This window comes from Schistocerca americana, chromosome 2 (genome assembly GCF_021461395.2).
Source record: "Schistocerca americana isolate TAMUIC-IGC-003095 chromosome 2, iqSchAmer2.1, whole genome shotgun sequence".
NCBI lineage: Eukaryota > Metazoa > Arthropoda > Insecta > Orthoptera > Acrididae > Schistocerca > Schistocerca americana.
The window spans coordinates 980,604,577-980,622,073 of NC_060120.1; the positions used below are offsets into that span (position 1 = coordinate 980,604,577).

The 17,497-nt window shown below is 48.7% G+C and overlaps 8 non-coding genes and 1 pseudogene across 8 annotated transcripts; all 9 read left to right on the forward strand.

Annotated features, from left to right (window-relative positions):
• Positions 1-6,679: 6,679 nt before the first annotated feature.
• On the forward strand, positions 6,680-6,798 carry LOC124597733 (annotated as a pseudogene).
• Positions 6,799-7,780: 982 nt separating this feature from the next.
• Positions 7,781-7,899, forward strand: LOC124597452. The gene has a single exon (XR_006978537.1). It is a non-coding gene; the product is annotated as a 5S ribosomal RNA (ribosomal RNA).
• Positions 7,900-9,203: 1,304 nt separating this feature from the next.
• Positions 9,204-9,322, forward strand: LOC124597573. The gene has a single exon (XR_006978551.1). It is a non-coding gene; the product is annotated as a 5S ribosomal RNA (ribosomal RNA).
• A 982-nt stretch (positions 9,323-10,304) lies between these two features.
• Positions 10,305-10,423, forward strand: LOC124597692. The gene has a single exon (XR_006978562.1). It is a non-coding gene; the product is annotated as a 5S ribosomal RNA (ribosomal RNA).
• A 1,304-nt stretch (positions 10,424-11,727) lies between these two features.
• On the forward strand, positions 11,728-11,846 carry LOC124596794. Its single transcript, XR_006978400.1, has one exon. It is a non-coding gene; the product is annotated as a 5S ribosomal RNA (ribosomal RNA).
• A 982-nt stretch (positions 11,847-12,828) lies between these two features.
• On the forward strand, positions 12,829-12,947 carry LOC124596914. The gene has a single exon (XR_006978411.1). It is a non-coding gene; the product is annotated as a 5S ribosomal RNA (ribosomal RNA).
• A 982-nt stretch (positions 12,948-13,929) lies between these two features.
• LOC124597033 lies at positions 13,930-14,048 on the forward strand. The gene has a single exon (XR_006978422.1). It is a non-coding gene; the product is annotated as a 5S ribosomal RNA (ribosomal RNA).
• Positions 14,049-15,030: 982 nt separating this feature from the next.
• LOC124597151 lies at positions 15,031-15,149 on the forward strand. The gene has a single exon (XR_006978433.1). It is a non-coding gene; the product is annotated as a 5S ribosomal RNA (ribosomal RNA).
• Positions 15,150-16,292: 1,143 nt separating this feature from the next.
• Positions 16,293-16,411, forward strand: LOC124597345. Its single transcript, XR_006978514.1, has one exon. It is a non-coding gene; the product is annotated as a 5S ribosomal RNA (ribosomal RNA).
• Positions 16,412-17,497: the final 1,086 nt, after the last annotated feature.

Below are 17,497 nucleotides of genomic sequence, written 5' to 3' on the forward strand. Positions count from 1 at the left end.
TCATCATTGGTTAATCAATGACTTAAAGTTAACCGATAGTGACGTCCTTGGCTTGCAGTTAGACACGTTCCTCAATTCTCTTTTCGTAAAGCTCAGTAATTCGGAACTTTGTGACAGTATCGTGTCCGTAAATGATGGTGTGCGAAAATTTAAACATTCTGACGGCAGTGTTAGTAATGTTAATATTACAAATGCAGGTTTTGGTGTTCGTAATGTGCGGGTGTTTAACCTTCCCTTTGAGGTCAAAAACGAGACCATCTCACGTTGTCTTGGCCCCTACGGCACTGTGTTGTCGGTTGTAAAAGAGAAGTGGTCGGCTGCGTACCCTTTTCAAGTGGAAAATGGTATTCGTAGCGTTCGAATGATAGTGAGAAAGCATGTTCCGTCATTTTTGTATATGGCCGGTCATCGTGCCTTCATTACATACAGTGGACAACCACAAACTTGTTCATATTGTAACGCTACGGACCACTTTAGACAACATTGTCCGCGCCGTAGGCGTCCGGTGCAGTTGCCACTTGGCGATGACGGTGACGCACAGACAACGTGGGCGGCAGTTGCATTAGGTGCACCCCCTTCGCCTGCCCGCCGTGCTGACACCGCTGTTGCAATGGACATAACGTCTGTCGTCCCTGTTGTTGAAGTCGGTTCGGTCGGTTCGGTCGGTTCGGTCGTGTCGGTCGTGCCTTCGCCTGTTGCTGTTGATGTTGCTCTTGTTACACGGTCGGACTTTCCGTCCGCGTCGACAGAGACGAGTGCCGAACCCGCTCCGGTTGTTGCTTCTGATATCGTGGCGAACCCGGTGCCCTCCGACGTTGTCGTGATGGACATTGTTCCACCTGATGTCTCTCATAATGTCGCACATATACACTCCGACCCGTCCGAATCCATCCCTGTTGAACGCGTCTTTATGTCGTCCCCAAAAGTGTCTGACACATCGGTCTCAGAACCTGTCCATCAGCGTACTGCCCCCGTTGTGCTTCCTCCGGAATCGGTTCCTGCTCCTGTAGCTGCTTGTGCTCCACCAAAGGCTCCTGCACCGCAAAAGCCTAGGTCGCGGCGCGACACTGCTTCCCGGCGTCGCGGCTCTGTTGATCGGGCACGTAGTGTAAGCACTTCTGTGTTTTTATCGCAACGGTCCTCTTCTGGCAGGGAGCGTAGCCCGTCTCCGGAACGTAAACCCTCTCCGCGTTCGACGCCTTCAAAGTTACAGCCGAAGGCGTCTCAAAAAACCGCGCAGCGTGTCGTTCCTGACGCTCGGCCGGCTGCCCCTTCTGGGCGCCGTCAGCAGCATTCGGTGGCCGGTAGTCAGCACGCGCGTGCGGACGAACGCCGGCAGGAAATGGTCCGCCATTTGCAGGGTGTGTTACATTCTGGGGCAACGGGCGGTGCAATGGATACCGATGTCGATCCTGCGCCTATTCCGGTCCATTCCTCGCAAAAGCGAAAAGCCGAGGAGCCTCCTGAGCCCCGCGCGCGTCCGTCTTCACAAGATCTCGCGTCGGTCCCTCCCACGCACGACGTACCTATGTCGGTGGGAAGTTCCGGTGCGCCCACGCTCACGGATGTTGCGGGTGCGTCTTCGCACGCGCAACCGTATGACTGGGGAGAGGATGTGGAGGAGGCTGACGGTACTTTCACTACCGTCTAGCTTCTTTGTTTGTTTCTTTCGTGTATGGTAGCGCACCTTCCATCTGTTGTCGCTACCGTAAATCTCAACCGTTTGGCGTCGCGTGCTAAGTACTTGAGCTTGGTGGACTTTTTACGTTTTGTCGCTGCCGACGTAGTCTTTTTGCAAGAAGTTGTGTCCGATCTTTTACAATTTGTTCCCGGCTATCAGGTGTTGTTTAACTTTGATCCGGAATGTAACTGTGGCACTGCGTTGTTAGTTAGGGCCGGCATTGCTTACACGGACGTTGCTACGATACCTAACGGGCGTGGGGTGGCCTGTACGGTCAACAACATCCGATACGTGAACGTGTACGCACCTTCCGGTGCTGAGGGGAAGCTGCAGCGTCGCGTGTTTTATAGCAGAGATATTTGTCATCTTCTTTCTGGCACCCACCTGCCAATAGTGTTGGGTGGTGATTTTAATTGTGTGTTGGCTGATAGAGACCAGGAGCCACGGCCCTACAAATGTTTAGAACTCCAAACGCTTGTCACGGAAATGAAATTGGTCGATACCTGGCGTCATTTGTATCCCGCCGAACCGGGGTTTACTTATTATTACGTGACCGGTCGGAGCCGGATCGATCGCATTTATATTTCTGGTGACAAAAAGGGTTGTGTTATCGAGTCTAAGGTGCATCCCGTTCTCTTTTCGGACCACTGTGCATATGTTTGTCGCTTCCGTTCTTTGCTCGCCACAAAACCCCGTATGCGGACTATGTGGAAGTTTAATGTTTGTCATTTGTCGCATCCTGGTTTTGAACCGGTTGTTTCTCGTGTGTGGCAGCAGGCTGCGAAATATCGTGCCGTGTATCCCACTGTTCTATCGTGGTGGGTGGAATACGTGAAGCCAGCGCTCCGTAAAGCTATCTGTGAATTTAGTCGACAGCTTGCTCATTGGGAGAGGTCCACTATGCAGTTTTATGAAACTTGTCTCAATGACGCGATCCGCCTACAGCCGAACACTCCGGGTCTCAGGTGGGCGCAGATTCGGCAAATTAAAACCCGTCTTTTGGCCCTGAAGACGAAGTCGCTGAAAGGTGGTGTTGTGCGGAGTCAGGCTCCTGGTTCCTTTGACGACGAAGCGCCTTCCTTGTTTCATTACTTGCGGGAGCGCCGTCGGGCGGCGCGCCGTTACGTCACAGAACTGGAAACAGCTGATGGCGTGCGCGTCAGCACTCAGTCGGAGATTGTTGCTGAGGCACACCGGCACTTTGTCGATCTTTTTAGTGCTAAAGACAGTGACGATGTCGCCGTCTCTGATCTCCTTGCTGACGTTCCGCGGGTTCTCACAGTCACCGATCGTCTCCACCTTACTGAACCGTTCACTGTCGAGGAAGTGCGTGACGTGCTCAAACAGTGTGCGAAGAACAAATCGCCCGGCGCTGACGGCTTCCCGCCGGAATTCTATCTTCACTTTTGGTGTTTCTTTGGTCCTGTACTGACCACTATGTATAATGAAATCTTAAATGGTGTGTCGCTTCCTCCATCTTTTTTGGAAGGCGTAGTGACCCTAGCTCCAAAGACACCGACTAATCGTAAAATGTGTGACTTACGTCCCCTCACTCTCCTCAACGGTGACTACAAATTATTTACGAAATGTGTAGCGCTTCGTTTGAAAGTGATCATGCGCAAAGTGGTTAGTGAGTACCAATTCTGTGCTGTGCCACAACGCACGATTTACGACGCTGTGTTGACGTATCGCGACGCAATTGCGTATGCGACGACGCACAGACACCCTTTGGGCATTTTGTCAATCGATTTTGCTATGGCGTTCGATAGGGTGGGCCACCAATATCTACGGCGGGTGTTGCAACAATTTGGTTTCGGAGCGACCTTTATCAACATGCTCTTTAATTTGTTTACGGCGTCGTCATCACGAGTTTGCATTAATGGATGTTTTTCGGAGCCTGTTCCTGTACGATGCTCAGTGAAACAAGGATGCCCTTTATCAATGGCGTTATTTGCGATTTCTTTGGACCCTCTGTTGCGGAAATTGGCATCTTCTTGTCAGGGTTTGCGTCTTGGCGGTACCAAATACGTGTGCAGTGCATATGCCGATGATCTTGGTTTGTTGGTGTCCTCGGTCTCTGATTTCGACGTTATTCGTGCCATTCTAAACACATACGAACTTGCATCGGGCGCGAAAATTAATCCTCGTAAAACCGTCTTTCTACCGATTCATGCGTTTTCACGCGGTTTCTCGCGCCCGTGGTTTACGGTCACTCGTGAGCATAAAATTTTGGGCGTCCGATTTCGACCTAATCTTTTGCAGACGGCGGCTTCCAATTGGCGTCTTGTTCTGTATGGTATACGCGCGATGGCTCACTTGAGTGCCACTCGCACCTTGGCGCTAACACAGAGGGTCGCGCTGATCAATTCGTTCTTACTCAGCAAGGCCTGGTACTTAGCCCAACTATTTCACGTCCCGATAGAACTAGGACGTGCCATAACGCAAGCGGTCTATTGGTTTCTGTGGCGGGGGGATGTTTTTAAAGTGGCTTATCTCACGTGTACTTTGCCGCGTGACCGAGGTGGGCTTGGCCTGATCCACTTCGTGACCAAAGCATCTGCTTTACTGATTAATAGAACTTGTGTCACGATTGAGAAGAATGCCTCGCATCTCACGACTCTTTTGTTCCGTGTTTATCGTCCCTCCTCTGAGCTGGCTCCACTCGATCCGACCGGGATCCCATACCGCCTGCGTTATGTTCGGGACTTTTTCTTGCACAAGAGTTATCTCGGTGCTGACGACCTCGATCCTCGGACGAGATCAGCGCGGGGCGTGTATTCCGCTTTGCGGGGGCGGCCTGCTAGCAATAAGATGGAATTGCGTTTTCCTGAATCGGCGTGGCGGACAGTGTGGGCCAACATCCACGCCCCTTACTTGCCGCCGGACGTTAGTAGTTTGTGGTATAAGGTCGTGAATCGAGCCTTCCCCACGAACGACAAGATGTGTCGCATTCATTTGCGGCCGTCTGGCTTGTGTGATTATTGCCCCTGCGACGACACACTCGAACACCGATTTTCGTGTCCGCGATCGGCGTCGATTTGGACCATCGCCGTTAAGCTTCTTGCCCTGGTCAATCGCACGAGTCCTGCCAGCTTCTCAGTGGACGTCGCGCTGATTCCGGATTTTCGACCTTATCCGGCCACGAAACGTGCGGCTACTACGTGGCTCACTGCACATACTGTATATGCTCTCCTGCAATTGCAGCTGGCGGATGATTTTCTCTATCTTGAATATCTGTCTGCGCAGCATCGTCTTATTCACTCCCGGAATGACTATACTCAGACTTTTGCCAATTTTTTAACAATTGCTCTAAATTATGCTTTTGATAAACTGCTGTGATGACACCATTGTTTTCCCAAACAATGTCTTTTTTCTAAATATTTGATTTGTATTTCTATGGAACGTAAAACGATACTTGGATACATGACTTAAACGGATTCCTAATACGTCACTAATTTGATGCGCAGGACTGTTTTTCTTCTGTACCAGAATCTTAGAGTGTAACTTATGCAGCATGTCGACGCAATTTTTCGTCAGATAAATAAAGTGAATTGAGCCTTTCTCAATGTTTGTGTTTGTGTTGTGTGTGTGTGTGTGTGTGTGTGTGTGTGTGTGTCTACGTATCTGGTTATACCAAAATTCGCCTGTGTTTATTGGCCGCCGGGACGCTCACGCAATATTGGCGGCCCATACGTAAATAACGTATATATTAATACTTTTGTTTATGTACATTCATCTATATATGTATCTATATATAACATTTTTCTTTCCACGCTGAGTACTTTCGTGGCTTGTCTTCTAGTTCTGTCCCGAGCTTTTTGGTTTTCTTTCCGTTAGTTTCAAGCCGATTGGGGCTTGAATTGTTCCGTTGTTTTTGAGATTATCATTGCCAAAAAAAAAAACACACCAAATGAGGACATAACTTTTAGTTCATCTAGTGCGCCTACGTTTTGTAAACATTCGCTCACAGTGTCGAGTGATGTTTGATTGAATGCTTACGTTTCCTTTTGTGGCACACTGTACCGTTCACTCTCGTACGCAACGGGATGAGCTCGTTGCTTCATGTTTTTTTTTTAGTTCTGGCCTTTTAGTGGCAGTCCTTGTTACATTTATGCACTTTTGTATTGCGGATTTGAGTTTGAAACGACTTTCTTGAATAATGTTTGATTTTAGTTTTCGTGGCAGTGATAGTCAGTGTTTTTAATAGTGACGTTATCATCTTTTGCCTCGTGCTTGTGCTCCACTCATTTTTAATTTCTGTCGCTGTAGAACTTCACAGTGGTTTGGAGACAACACAAGCAGCGATGTTTTCTGTTGCTAAAAAAAAAAAAAAACAAACAAAAAACTAAAAAAACAATCAACAAAAAAAAAAAAAAAATTAAAAAAATAAAAATTCGTGGTGTGCGCTTTCCTCATAGTTTTTCCGGCTTCAACGATCCCCGTACACGGTAATTACACCCCGCCGTGTGCTTAAGTGTGTTTTTGTTGGTGCCACGTCTCGTTCTTTCTCGTTCGGCTTGGGTGCCGGTGTTTACCGGTTTTTTCTCGTTTGCACAGTGAATGGAGTTTTCCCTTATGGTGTCTCGCACTGATTATTCTTTTTCGGTGGCTGTATAGTCTTGGTTGCTCTTGTATGTTTTGTGTTCCCTTTGGACCGTCGTCACCGCCGGTTGTTACGGCGTGAAGCCGTTTTTTATTTCTTTATTTTTGCGTATTCTGGGAGATATTCTCACGTTTTCGTTTTTCATCCATTGGAGGCCCATTTCCCTTTTGTTCCGAAAAAAAAAAAAAAATAAATGAATACACCGGTAATAAAAAAAAACAAAAATGGTGAATACACCGGTAAAAAATAATAAAAAAAAAAAAAATGATGAATACAAAAAAAAAAAATGATGAATACACCGGTTCTCGCCCGATCACCGAAGTTAAGCATCATTGAAAAAAAAAAAAAAAAAAAGAAAAAAAAAAAAAAAAAAAAATGGTGAATACACCGGTAAAAAAAAAAAAAAAAAAATGATGAATACACCGGTTCTCGTCCGATCACCGAAGTTAAGCATCATTGGGCCCGGTTAGTACTTGGATGGGTGACCGCCTGGGAAACCCGGGTGCTGTTGGCTCCTTTCCTTTCTTTTTTGTTTTGTTATTATGTCGCTACCCCTGCCAGCCCAATTTTCAAACTACCTTTCTGTTGTGACAAAGATGCTTCCTTAACCCTTTTAAACTACTGTAATGGTAACAAAATGCAGTAATTAAAAAACTTAAAAAAAAGGTGCTGTTGGCTCCTTTCCTTTTTTTGTTTTGTTATTATGTCGCTACCCCTGCCAGCCCAATTTTCAAACTACCTTTCTGTTGTGACAAAGATGCTTCCTTAAGCCTTTTAAACTACTGTAATGGTGCGAAAATGCAGTAATTAACTCAGTTTGAGGGAGAATGTGCTAACCAAGTTTGCCAAGAAGACTTTGAAAACGACAAAACAGTACGAATCGGCAGTTGATTTCTGAAATACGTCACCGCCTATTTTTGTGTAAAGTTCCAAATTTGATTTGTAATCACGAATTTATTCCTTAGTCGTCTCGTCACGTCTCGTCCCGCAGACGTTTGTCGTGCTTGCGCTGTCATATGGACCACGACCCGAGCGGCAGCGAGCGGCAGTCGAGCAAAGTCGGGACAAGTCGGGACGGGGACAGGGATAGGAATGGCGCGAATGCAGTGCAAACTACGCAGACACCTGGTGTGAGGCGAGGCGAGGAAGCCCACATCGCTACCAGTGGCGCCCTCCAGCACGACACTGCCACACCCCGCACAGGCCCTCCGCTGGACACCACGGACAAGATGCGTCCTCCGCTAGTGTCGAAGGCTGCACGCGCCCAGCGAATGACAGGAGGTGCAACGAGCAACAGTGCGTCTCACACACGCGGCGGTACGCCCGCTAATTCGGCCGTCGCTCGCTGGGACGCCGGGCGCGCCCCCCGCGCCGTCCTCGAGGAACTGGCTGTTGCAGAAGGAAGTGCTTTCGTCAAATGCGGCGGAAAACTAACATTTTGTGTGTTGGGAGAGAAGCCGAATGCGAATTCTGCCGTGCTCCTACCTTGCACGAGTGCCAACGGCCATACCATGATGAATACACCGGTTCTCGTCCGATCACCGAAGTTAAGCATCATTGGGCCCGGTTAGTACTTGGATGGGTGACCGCCTGGGAAACCCGGGTGCTGTTGGCTCCTTTCCTTTCTTTTTTGTTTTGTTATTATGTCGCTACCCCTGCCAGCCCAATTTTCAAACTACCTTTCTGTTGTGACAAAGATGCTTCCTTAACCCTTTTAAACTACTGTAATGGTAACAAAATGCAGTAATTAAAAAACTTAAAAAAAAGGTGCTGTTGGCTCCTTTCCTTTTTTTGTTTTGTTATTATGTCGCTACCCCTGCCAGCCCAATTTTCAAACTACCTTTCTGTTGTGACAAAGATGCTTCCTTAACCCTTTTAAACTACTGTAATGGTAACAAAATGCAGTAATTAAAAAACTTAAAAAAAAGGTGCTGTTGGCTCCTTTCCTTTTTTTGTTTTGTTATTATGTCGCTACCCCTGCCAGCCCAATTTTCAAACTACCTTTCTGTTGTGACAAAGATGCTTCCTTAACCCTTTTAAACTACTGTAATGGTAACAAAATGCAGTAATTAAAAAACTTAAAAAAAAGGTGCTGTTGGCTCCTTTCCTTTTTTTGTTTTGTTATTATGTCGCTACCCCTGCCAGCCCAATTTTCAAACTACCTTTCTGTTGTGACAAAGATGCTTCCTTAAGCCTTTTAAACTACTGTAATGGTGCGAAAATGCAGTAATTAACTCAGTTTGAGGGAGAATGTGCTAACCAAGTTTGCCAAGAAGACTTTGAAAACGACAAAACAGTACGAATCGGCAGTTGATTTCTGAAATACGTCACCGCCTATTTTTGTGTAAAGTTCCAAATTTGATTTGTAATCACGAATTTATTCCTTAGTCGTCTCGTCACGTCTCGTCCCGCAGACGTTTGTCGTGCTTGCGCTGTCATATGGACCACGACCCGAGCGGCAGCGAGCGGCAGTCGAGCAAAGTCGGGACAAGTCGGGACGGGGACAGGGATAGGAATGGCGCGAATGCAGTGCAAACTACGCAGACACCTGGTGTGAGGCGAGGCGAGGAAGCCCACATCGCTACCAGTGGCGCCCTCCAGCACGACACTGCCACACCCCGCACAGGCCCTCCGCTGGACACCACGGACAAGATGCGTCCTCCGCTAGTGTCGAAGGCTGCACGCGCCCAGCGAATGACAGGAGGTGCAACGAGCAACAGTGCGTCTCACACACGCGGCGGTACGCCCGCTAATTCGGCCGTCGCTCGCTGGGACGCCGGGCGCGCCCCCCGCGCCGTCCTCGAGGAACTGGCTGTTGCAGAAGGAAGTGCTTTCGTCAAATGCGGCGGAAAACTAACATTTTGTGTGTTGGGAGAGAAGCCGAATGCGAATTCTGCCGTGCTCCTACCTTGCACGAGTGCCAACGGCCATACCATGATGAATACACCGGTTCTCGTCCGATCACCGAAGTTAAGCATCATTGGGCCCGGTTAGTACTTGGATGGGTGACCGCCTGGGAAACCCGGGTGCTGTTGGCTCCTTTCCTTTCTTTTTTGTTTTGTTATTATGTCGCTACCCCTGCCAGCCCAATTTTCAAACTACCTTTCTGTTGTGACAAAGATGCTTCCTTAACCCTTTTAAACTACTGTAATGGTAACAAAATGCAGTAATTAAAAAACTTAAAAAAAAGGTGCTGTTGGCTCCTTTCCTTTTTTTGTTTTGTTATTATGTCGCTACCCCTGCCAGCCCAATTTTCAAACTACCTTTCTGTTGTGACAAAGATGCTTCCTTAAGCCTTTTAAACTACTGTAATGGTGCGAAAATGCAGTAATTAACTCAGTTTGAGGGAGAATGTGCTAACCAAGTTTGCCAAGAAGACTTTGAAAACGACAAAACAGTACGAATCGGCAGTTGATTTCTGAAATACGTCACCGCCTATTTTTGTGTAAAGTTCCAAATTTGATTTGTAATCACGAATTTATTCCTTAGTCGTCTCGTCACGTCTCGTCCCGCAGACGTTTGTCGTGCTTGCGCTGTCATATGGACCACGACCCGAGCGGCAGCGAGCGGCAGTCGAGCAAAGTCGGGACAAGTCGGGACGGGGACAGGGATAGGAATGGCGCGAATGCAGTGCAAACTACGCAGACACCTGGTGTGAGGCGAGGCGAGGAAGCCCACATCGCTACCAGTGGCGCCCTCCAGCACGACACTGCCACACCCCGCACAGGCCCTCCGCTGGACACCACGGACAAGATGCGTCCTCCGCTAGTGTCGAAGGCTGCACGCGCCCAGCGAATGACAGGAGGTGCAACGAGCAACAGTGCGTCTCACACACGCGGCGGTACGCCCGCTAATTCGGCCGTCGCTCGCTGGGACGCCGGGCGCGCCCCCCGCGCCGTCCTCGAGGAACTGGCTGTTGCAGAAGGAAGTGCTTTCGTCAAATGCGGCGGAAAACTAACATTTTGTGTGTTGGGAGAGAAGCCGAATGCGAATTCTGCCGTGCTCCTACCTTGCACGAGTGCCAACGGCCATACCATGATGAATACACCGGTTCTCGTCCGATCACCGAAGTTAAGCATCATTGGGCCCGGTTAGTACTTGGATGGGTGACCGCCTGGGAAACCCGGGTGCTGTTGGCTCCTTTCCTTTCTTTTTTGTTTTGTTATTATGTCGCTACCCCTGCCAGCCCAATTTTCAAACTACCTTTCTGTTGTGACAAAGATGCTTCCTTAACCCTTTTAAACTACTGTAATGGTAACAAAATGCAGTAATTAAAAAACTTAAAAAAAAGGTGCTGTTGGCTCCTTTCCTTTTTTTGTTTTGTTATTATGTCGCTACCCCTGCCAGCCCAATTTTCAAACTACCTTTCTGTTGTGACAAAGATGCTTCCTTAACCCTTTTAAACTACTGTAATGGTAACAAAATGCAGTAATTAAAAAACTTAAAAAAAAGGTGCTGTTGGCTCCTTTCCTTTTTTTGTTTTGTTATTATGTCGCTACCCCTGCCAGCCCAATTTTCAAACTACCTTTCTGTTGTGACAAAGATGCTTCCTTAACCCTTTTAAACTACTGTAATGGTAACAAAATGCAGTAATTAAAAAACTTAAAAAAAAGGTGCTGTTGGCTCCTTTCCTTTTTTTGTTTTGTTATTATGTCGCTACCCCTGCCAGCCCAATTTTCAAACTACCTTTCTGTTGTGACAAAGATGCTTCCTTAAGCCTTTTAAACTACTGTAATGGTGCGAAAATGCAGTAATTAACTCAGTTTGAGGGAGAATGTGCTAACCAAGTTTGCCAAGAAGACTTTGAAAACGACAAAACAGTACGAATCGGCAGTTGATTTCTGAAATACGTCACCGCCTATTTTTGTGTAAAGTTCCAAATTTGATTTGTAATCACGAATTTATTCCTTAGTCGTCTCGTCACGTCTCGTCCCGCAGACGTTTGTCGTGCTTGCGCTGTCATATGGACCACGACCCGAGCGGCAGCGAGCGGCAGTCGAGCAAAGTCGGGACAAGTCGGGACGGGGACAGGGATAGGAATGGCGCGAATGCAGTGCAAACTACGCAGACACCTGGTGTGAGGCGAGGCGAGGAAGCCCACATCGCTACCAGTGGCGCCCTCCAGCACGACACTGCCACACCCCGCACAGGCCCTCCGCTGGACACCACGGACAAGATGCGTCCTCCGCTAGTGTCGAAGGCTGCACGCGCCCAGCGAATGACAGGAGGTGCAACGAGCAACAGTGCGTCTCACACACGCGGCGGTACGCCCGCTAATTCGGCCGTCGCTCGCTGGGACGCCGGGCGCGCCCCCCGCGCCGTCCTCGAGGAACTGGCTGTTGCAGAAGGAAGTGCTTTCGTCAAATGCGGCGGAAAACTAACATTTTGTGTGTTGGGAGAGAAGCCGAATGCGAATTCTGCCGTGCTCCTACCTTGCACGAGTGCCAACGGCCATACCATGATGAATACACCGGTTCTCGTCCGATCACCGAAGTTAAGCATCATTGGGCCCGGTTAGTACTTGGATGGGTGACCGCCTGGGAAACCCGGGTGCTGTTGGCTCCTTTCCTTTCTTTTTTGTTTTGTTATTATGTCGCTACCCCTGCCAGCCCAATTTTCAAACTACCTTTCTGTTGTGACAAAGATGCTTCCTTAACCCTTTTAAACTACTGTAATGGTAACAAAATGCAGTAATTAAAAAACTTAAAAAAAAGGTGCTGTTGGCTCCTTTCCTTTTTTTGTTTTGTTATTATGTCGCTACCCCTGCCAGCCCAATTTTCAAACTACCTTTCTGTTGTGACAAAGATGCTTCCTTAAGCCTTTTAAACTACTGTAATGGTGCGAAAATGCAGTAATTAACTCAGTTTGAGGGAGAATGTGCTAACCAAGTTTGCCAAGAAGACTTTGAAAACGACAAAACAGTACGAATCGGCAGTTGATTTCTGAAATACGTCACCGCCTATTTTTGTGTAAAGTTCCAAATTTGATTTGTAATCACGAATTTATTCCTTAGTCGTCTCGTCACGTCTCGTCCCGCAGACGTTTGTCGTGCTTGCGCTGTCATATGGACCACGACCCGAGCGGCAGCGAGCGGCAGTCGAGCAAAGTCGGGACAAGTCGGGACGGGGACAGGGATAGGAATGGCGCGAATGCAGTGCAAACTACGCAGACACCTGGTGTGAGGCGAGGCGAGGAAGCCCACATCGCTACCAGTGGCGCCCTCCAGCACGACACTGCCACACCCCGCACAGGCCCTCCGCTGGACACCACGGACAAGATGCGTCCTCCGCTAGTGTCGAAGGCTGCACGCGCCCAGCGAATGACAGGAGGTGCAACGAGCAACAGTGCGTCTCACACACGCGGCGGTACGCCCGCTAATTCGGCCGTCGCTCGCTGGGACGCCGGGCGCGCCCCCCGCGCCGTCCTCGAGGAACTGGCTGTTGCAGAAGGAAGTGCTTTCGTCAAATGCGGCGGAAAACTAACATTTTGTGTGTTGGGAGAGAAGCCGAATGCGAATTCTGCCGTGCTCCTACCTTGCACGAGTGCCAACGGCCATACCATGATGAATACACCGGTTCTCGTCCGATCACCGAAGTTAAGCATCATTGGGCCCGGTTAGTACTTGGATGGGTGACCGCCTGGGAAACCCGGGTGCTGTTGGCTCCTTTCCTTTCTTTTTTGTTTTGTTATTATGTCGCTACCCCTGCCAGCCCAATTTTCAAACTACCTTTCTGTTGTGACAAAGATGCTTCCTTAACCCTTTTAAACTACTGTAATGGTAACAAAATGCAGTAATTAAAAAACTTAAAAAAAAGGTGCTGTTGGCTCCTTTCCTTTTTTTGTTTTGTTATTATGTCGCTACCCCTGCCAGCCCAATTTTCAAACTACCTTTCTGTTGTGACAAAGATGCTTCCTTAAGCCTTTTAAACTACTGTAATGGTGCGAAAATGCAGTAATTAACTCAGTTTGAGGGAGAATGTGCTAACCAAGTTTGCCAAGAAGACTTTGAAAACGACAAAACAGTACGAATCGGCAGTTGATTTCTGAAATACGTCACCGCCTATTTTTGTGTAAAGTTCCAAATTTGATTTGTAATCACGAATTTATTCCTTAGTCGTCTCGTCACGTCTCGTCCCGCAGACGTTTGTCGTGCTTGCGCTGTCATATGGACCACGACCCGAGCGGCAGCGAGCGGCAGTCGAGCAAAGTCGGGACAAGTCGGGACGGGGACAGGGATAGGAATGGCGCGAATGCAGTGCAAACTACGCAGACACCTGGTGTGAGGCGAGGCGAGGAAGCCCACATCGCTACCAGTGGCGCCCTCCAGCACGACACTGCCACACCCCGCACAGGCCCTCCGCTGGACACCACGGACAAGATGCGTCCTCCGCTAGTGTCGAAGGCTGCACGCGCCCAGCGAATGACAGGAGGTGCAACGAGCAACAGTGCGTCTCACACACGCGGCGGTACGCCCGCTAATTCGGCCGTCGCTCGCTGGGACGCCGGGCGCGCCCCCCGCGCCGTCCTCGAGGAACTGGCTGTTGCAGAAGGAAGTGCTTTCGTCAAATGCGGCGGAAAACTAACATTTTGTGTGTTGGGAGAGAAGCCGAATGCGAATTCTGCCGTGCTCCTACCTTGCACGAGTGCCAACGGCCATACCATGATGAATACACCGGTTCTCGTCCGATCACCGAAGTTAAGCATCATTGGGCCCGGTTAGTACTTGGATGGGTGACCGCCTGGGAAACCCGGGTGCTGTTGGCTCCTTTCCTTTCTTTTTTGTTTTGTTATTATGTCGCTACCCCTGCCAGCCCAATTTTCAAACTACCTTTCTGTTGTGACAAAGATGCTTCCTTAACCCTTTTAAACTACTGTAATGGTAACAAAATGCAGTAATTAAAAAACTTAAAAAAAAGGTGCTGTTGGCTCCTTTCCTTTTTTTGTTTTGTTATTATGTCGCTACCCCTGCCAGCCCAATTTTCAAACTACCTTTCTGTTGTGACAAAGATGCTTCCTTAAGCCTTTTAAACTACTGTAATGGTGCGAAAATGCAGTAATTAACTCAGTTTGAGGGAGAATGTGCTAACCAAGTTTGCCAAGAAGACTTTGAAAACGACAAAACAGTACGAATCGGCAGTTGATTTCTGAAATACGTCACCGCCTATTTTTGTGTAAAGTTCCAAATTTGATTTGTAATCACGAATTTATTCCTTAGTCGTCTCGTCACGTCTCGTCCCGCAGACGTTTGTCGTGCTTGCGCTGTCATATGGACCACGACCCGAGCGGCAGCGAGCGGCAGTCGAGCAAAGTCGGGACAAGTCGGGACGGGGACAGGGATAGGAATGGCGCGAATGCAGTGCAAACTACGCAGACACCTGGTGTGAGGCGAGGCGAGGAAGCCCACATCGCTACCAGTGGCGCCCTCCAGCACGACACTGCCACACCCCGCACAGGCCCTCCGCTGGACACCACGGACAAGATGCGTCCTCCGCTAGTGTCGAAGGCTGCACGCGCCCAGCGAATGACAGGAGGTGCAACGAGCAACAGTGCGTCTCACACACGCGGCGGTACGCCCGCTAATTCGGCCGTCGCTCGCTGGGACGCCGGGCGCGCCCCCCGCGCCGTCCTCGAGGAACTGGCTGTTGCAGAAGGAAGTGCTTTCGTCAAATGCGGCGGAAAACTAACATTTTGTGTGTTGGGAGAGAAGCCGAATGCGAATTCTGCCGTGCTCCTACCTTGCACGAGTGCCAACGGCCATACCATGATGAATACACCGGTTCTCGTCCGATCACCGAAGTTAAGCATCATTGGGCCCGGTTAGTACTTGGATGGGTGACCGCCTGGGAAACCCGGGTGCTGTTGGCTCCTTTCCTTTCTTTTTTGTTTTGTTATTATGTCGCTACCCCTGCCAGCCCAATTTTCAAACTACCTTTCTGTTGTGACAAAGATGCTTCCTTAATCCTTTTAAACTACTGTAATGGTAACAAAATGCAGTAATTAAAAAACTTAAAAAAAAGGTGCTGTTGGCTCCTTTCCTTTTTTTGTTTTGTTATTATGTCGCTACCCCTGCCAGCCCAATTTTCAAACTACCTTTCTGTTGTGACAAAGATGCTTCCTTAACCCTTTTAAACTACTGTAATGGTAACAAAATGCAGTAATTAAAAAACTTAAAAAAAAGGTGCTGTTGGCTCCTTTCCTTTTTTTGTTTTGTTATTATGTCGCTACCCCTGCCAGCCCAATTTTCAAACTACCTTTCTGTTGTGACAAAGATGCTTCCTTAAGCCTTTTAAACTACTGTAATGGTGCGAAAATGCAGTAATTAACTCAGTTTGAGGGAGAATGTGCTAACCAAGTTTGCCAAGAAGACTTTGAAAACGACAAAACAGTACGAATCGGCAGTTGATTTCTGAAATACGTCACCGCCTATTTTTGTGTAAAGTTCCAAATTTGATTTGTAATCACGAATTTATTCCTTAGTCGTCTCGTCACGTCTCGTCCCGCAGACGTTTGTCGTGCTTGCGCTGTCATATGGACCACGACCCGAGCGGCAGCGAGCGGCAGTCGAGCAAAGTCGGGACAAGTCGGGACGGGGACAGGGATAGGAATGGCGCGAATGCAGTGCAAACTACGCAGACACCTGGTGTGAGGCGAGGCGAGGAAGCCCACATCGCTACCAGTGGCGCCCTCCAGCACGACACTGCCACACCCCGCACAGGCCCTCCGCTGGACACCACGGACAAGATGCGTCCTCCGCTAGTGTCGAAGGCTGCACGCGCCCAGCGAATGACAGGAGGTGCAACGAGCAACAGTGCGTCTCACACACGCGGCGGTACGCCCGCTAATTCGGCCGTCGCTCGCTGGGACGCCGGGCGCGCCCCCCGCGCCGTCCTCGAGGAACTGGCTGTTGCAGAAGGAAGTGCTTTCGTCAAATGCGGCGGAAAACTAACATTTTGCGTGTTGGGAGAGAAGCCGAACGCGAATTCTGCCGTGCTCCTACCTTGCACGAGTGCCAACGGCCATACCATGATGAATACACCGGTTCTCGTCCGATCACCGAAGTTAAGCATCATTTGGCCCGGTTAGTACTTGGATGGGTGACCGCCTGGGAAACCCGGGTGCTGTTGGCTCCTTTCCTTTCTTTTTTGTTTTGTTATTATGTCGCTACCCCTGCCAGCCCAATTTTCAAACTACCTTTCTGTTGTGACAAAGATGCTTCCTTAACCCTTTTAAACTACTGTAATGGTAACAAAATGCAGTAATTAAAAAACTTAAAAAAAAGGTGCTGTTGGCTCCTTTCCTTTTTTTGTTTTGTTATTATGTCGCTACCCCTGCCAGCCCAATTTTCAAACTACCTTTCTGTTGTGACAAAGATGCTTCCTTAACCCTTTTAAACTACTGTAATGGTAACAAAATGCAGTAATTAAAAAACTTAAAAAAAAGGTGCTGTTGGCTCCTTTCCTTTTTTTGTTTTGTTATTATGTCGCTACCCCTGCCAGCCCAATTTTCAAACTACCTTTCTGTTGTGACAAAGATGCTTCCTTAACCCTTTTAAACTACTGTAATGGTAACAAAATGCAGTAATTAAAAAACTTAAAAAAAAGGTGCTGTTGGCTCCTTTCCTTTTTTTGTTTTGTTATTATGTCGCTACCCCTGCCAGCCCAATTTTCAAACTACCTTTCTGTTGTGACAAAGATGCTTCCTTAAGCCTTTTAAACTACTGTAATGGTGCGAAAATGCAGTAATTAACTCAGTTTGAGGGAGAATGTGCTAACCAAGTTTGCCAAGAAGACTTTGAAAACGACAAAACAGTACGAATCGGCAGTTGATTTCTGAAATACGTCACCGCCTATTTTTGTGTAAAGTTCCAAATTTGATTTGTAATCATGAATTTATTCCTTAGTCGTCTCGTCACGTCTCGTCCCGCAGACGTTTGTCGTGCTTGCGCTGTCATATGGACCACGACCCGAGCGGCAGCGAGCGGCAGTCGAGCAAAGTCGGGACAAGTCGGGACGGGGACAGGGATAGGAATGGCGCGAATGCAGTGCAAACTACGCAGACACCTGGTGTGAGGCGAGGCGAGGAAGCCCACATCGCTACCAGTGGCGCCCTCCAGCACGACACTGCCACACCCCGCACAGGCCCTCCGCTGGACACCACGGACAAGATGCGTCCTCCGCTAGTGTCGAAGGCTGCACGCGCCCAGCGAATGACAG